Here is a 4,641-nt window from a genome sequence, read left to right on the forward strand (position 1 = left end):
ATATGTACACACACACACATATATATTTTTCCCATGTCTTTATTTTTTCCTTTTGTTTTGGGGGCAGAAAGGCACAGAACAAAACACACCCACTCAACAAGCCTTACCGCACAATCTACCCACCCCAGTGACCCACTCCTTGATGTGTCCACCCCCATTCTCCATCTCAACCTTCCTAATGCCGCCACCCTTTAACACAGTTCCTCATGTTATGCTGCCCCCCAACCATAAAATTATTGTCGTTGCTACTTCATAACTGTCATTTTGCTACTGTTATGAATCGGGCGACCCCTGTGAAAGGGCCGTTTGACCCCCAAAGGGGTCGCCACCCACAGGTTGAGAATCACTGCTCTAAGGCCAGCTTATGGTCCCCAACATTATGTGCTTGTGTTTGAGAGTCACCATGACCCCTATCATCCATCTCATGTTGCTAGAGACTCACTCCGGCTGCCCGTGCAATGACCACACTGGCCTGCAGTCGCTCGCTAGACTCACTAGGGCCTGCAGTGGGTGAGGGTGGTGCCCTGGCTTTGGAAGACCTGCAGGCCTGTGTCTGGGGGGCAGGGTGGTGGTGGGAGTGAGTGAGAGTAGTGAAATGAAAGAGCGCACTGAGCCCTGCTAGGCCCTCTGGCCACCCACGCCCAGGCTCCCTCCCAGGACATGCGAAGGAGCTGCCCTCTGTCCACTGGGTACTTAAGGGTCCAATGTGGCCATGCTTCAGGCTTCATCATGGTCGAAACACCTCCTAAGAGATGTCTTGGTCCCTCTGCGGTCTCCAAGTACCTTCAACAGGTACCCGCCCCCAGGCACCTTGCCATCTCTGGCCGGTGTGCACAGGGTTGAGGAGAAGCAGACCTGGCAGTTAGGCGGTGGGCGGGGCTGGGGGGCACATCACACACCCTGGAAAGGAACAAAAAGGCCTGATCCGAATTAGGCAGCCAGTCGTGATTGGAAAGCGCAGGCAGAGAAGGAGTCCACGCGGCTTGTGGAGGTGGAGGACAGGTGAAGTGTTGCCTCCTGTAGAACAAACACAGACCTGAAAAACTTGGCCTGAATGTGCCTCCCGCCACAGCCATCCCACTCCTGGGCGCCTGCCCCAAAGTGGGGACTCAGGCAGATGGGTACAGCAGCACTTGGGCAGCCAGACTCACAGCAGCCAGAGGCGGGCAGCCTGAGTGTCCATCCTCACTTTGAACCTGAGTCAACCGGGAGGAGAAGTGAGGTCTCACACACACACCACCCCCGGGTGGAGCTTGACAACAGGACACTGAGGGAGAGGAGCTGGACCCCAAAGGACAACTGCGATCCCATTTACCAGGCGTATCCCAGAGTGGTTAACCATTGGGCTGAGACCCACAGGATCAGCGGTCTGAACCCACCAGCTGCTCCCTGGGAGAAAGACGGGCTTTCTAGTCCCAAAGAGTGACCTTTTCGGAAGCCCACAGGTCCAGGTCCACCTGGTGCTGCAGGGTTACTACGAGTCTGCACTGACGCAGTCACACTGACGCAGTCACACGGGGTGATGGAGAACAGACAGAGGCGTAGGCAGGAAGGAGCTGGGTGGTCACCGTGGGGATGGTGGCAGGACAGGGGGACGCTTGATGGGAACCTCGTTTCTACTTGCAGAACCTGGGGAGTAGAATGAATGGCTCTGAAGTTTACCCTGAAATTCGTCAGGATGCTAACTTTTACGATAGGTGGTGCCAGCCGTTTTCCCTCAACTGCTAACTGGGTTGGCAGTTCCAGCCCCCGCGGCAGTGCTTGGGAAGACAAGGCCTGGCTGTCTGCACCCGTGAAAAGGCTACGGGGACACCGCTGTGGAGGGTGCTGTGCTCTGTAACTCTCAGGATCACCATGCGTGAAAACAGCGCCCAGGACAACAGTCTTTCCCACATCGTCGTCCTCGGAATAAGAGAAATGGGCCACAAATGGAGGCCAGAACGTGGTCAAATCCAGGCACCAGGGAAATCACTGTCACATCAACAATGCCCGCATCCATCAGTCCTTAAGAAGGCTCATGCCCTTATCCGAGATGACCTCCTGCATAGCGGTCTGGTTTTGTCCATCTGATGGGTTTCAGAAGATGTGTGAACCTCCCCTCGCCCTGCTTCCCAAACAGGCACAGGTCTTAACTGGAGCCCTACAGGGAACCTCGGGCAGAATATGAGCTAGAGAGCCACTGCTTGGTCAGTATTTCCAAAGGGTCTACCAGACCTCACAAGATCCAGCAGAGCTGTCCTGGGAGAGGCACAGCCAGAGAGCCTCTCTGAGGCCAGGAGGGCGGGACTGGGTCTAGGTACTGTGGACAGGTTATGAGAAGAGCCCAGTCCCTAGAGGTGACGACATCATGCTTGGTGATGCAGAGGGGCAGCAAAAAGAGAGGAACGGAGTTGAGTGGACACAGCAGCTTCACAATGGGCTCAAACCGAAGGACATAGCAGTGTTTCCTTCTGTTGTGCATGGGGTAGCTGTGACTGCTTGGAATTCAGCAAGAAGGCAGGCCCATTTGTGACTTAAAAACACACTACTTATGGGGGGGACGGTCTAAAATTGATATAGTAATGATTGCACAATTCTTGATATGACTGAACTGTTGGATTATATGACAGCTATATATTATGTGCCAATAAAACTGTGGTTAAAAAAAAAAACCACACTACTTCGTTAAAAAAATGGTGGTGGCTTATAAAACTTAGACCTATAAGATTAAAACTTCTCCTGGGCATTGGATATGCTGACTTCTTAGGCACCTGAGAGGGTAATTAACGTAAGCCCCAACCTCCTGGCTTCATTGAGGAACCTTTGGTTAGTAGTTAGTAGTGTATCTTTCTGGGAACTGAGAAGACACCAGCTTGTCGGCCCACGAAGGCACAGCTGGTGTCTCTCCTGTGGCAGCAGAGAAGGAAGGGGCATCCAGAAAGGAAGAGTGGAAGGAATGTGTGGCTCGTGGTCTTCATGAATAATTGTTGTCTTTGCCAAGACCACAGGGACTGGATGTGTCTGGAAAGATTTTGATCAAAGATCCTACAGAAGAATCTTGATCAGGAGGAGGGAGATGCAGAGCAAAATTTCAAATACTCATGCACTCCAGAATTCCAGAAGGCTCAATGAACCCCAGAAACTATTGTCCCGAGATCACCTTTAGACCCTAAAGCACAAGTATCTCCTCCCCTCCACCCCCTGGCTGCTTCTTAAAACCAAACAAGGTTAGCTGAACTAGTAAGGAACACCTGCCTTGAGCACCGAGCTCTTTCCAAACTAGACGGGATTGAGTGGCAGCAGCCACCTGCGAGATGCTGTGCAACCTCCTGGGGCAGGGAGCTCATGAGGAGCAACGACACAGAAAGGGGGAGGATGGAGGCCGGACTGGAAGAATGGGAGCCACCTCACTGCCCTGCTGCTGTGGAATCTGTGGAATCGGTGTGTGTCTTGCTGTGTGGATTCTGCACGTCAGCAAGACACCAGCGCGTGTTTCTGAGAGGTCGCTGCCTTGAACAACCGCCTGGCGCAGGCCTTCCATGATGGGCTGTAGGGAGGTGGCGTGTTGCATGCTCCAGACACATACTAAACTCACGGGCCCAAACTCAGGACCAAAATGGAACATTTGCAATGAGACCCAAATAAAACAAAACCTCACTGCAGCGGCGGAGCCTGTGCTGACTCATGGTGACTGTCGGACAGGGTAGCACTGCCCCTGTCAGTTCTGAGACTGTACGTCTACCAGAGTAGAAGGTCCCATCTTTCTCCCACAGAGCGACCACTGATTTCCAACTGTTGACCTTGCAGTTAACGGCCCGACATGTCACCGCCACTGCCACCAAGGCTCCACCACAAGACACGTGGTTTGATCTCCCGCAAAGCCAAGACATCATAAGGCTCCTCCATAAGTACAGGGATGAGGATTCATAACAAGTATTGGGAATTAACTTTCAATCCATCACACCAGGCAAACCCCCAGTCTACAACTTTCCCAGACTGGCTCCAGGGAGGAGCTGTCTGTGGGCAGGTGCGCCTCCATCCTCACCCCCTAGACTGGGATTCCTCCGCAGACGTGGTGCCCGCCTGGTCTGTTGTTGACCCGCAAATGCCTACTGACGATGGTGAGAGACTGGGGCAACTGTTCTCCCTTCGTTCTCAAAGGGCTTGGCGTGGCTTTTACAAATGCATAGGGCACGTCCACTAGACATTTCACCAAGTAAGTGCAAGAGGACGGGTGGCTGACGGGGCATGGCGCCATGCTCCACATCATTACTCCTCAGGGGACAGAGAGCAGAAGCACAGAGGCATCCCTTCACACCTGCCGTGTAGAGGAAGTTATTGAGTGCCAGCCAACCAGTCCCGACTCAGGGACCCTGTAGGGCAGAGCAGAAACAGACCGGCGCTGCTTCCAAGGCTGTGTTCATGGAAACAGAGAGTGGGGCCAGGGGTGGGTTCAACGAGTTGGCGTTTTTGATTGGCAGCTGTGATGGTCAGGTTTCCTGTCGGCTTGCTGGGCCAGGATGCCCACAATATGATCTGAGGCAGTGCCGTCCGCTCCGGGATGGGCCCCGCAGGGGTGGGAGAATAGGATAGAGTGTTGTTGCTTTTGTTAGGTGCCGTGGAGTCGGCTGTGACCCCCAGCGACCCTCCCTCGGCACAACA

This window comes from Echinops telfairi, unplaced genomic scaffold (genome assembly GCF_000313985.2).
Source record: "Echinops telfairi isolate 266 unplaced genomic scaffold, ASM31398v2 ScPeMD7_7400;HRSCAF=8409, whole genome shotgun sequence".
NCBI lineage: Eukaryota > Metazoa > Chordata > Mammalia > Afrosoricida > Tenrecidae > Echinops > Echinops telfairi.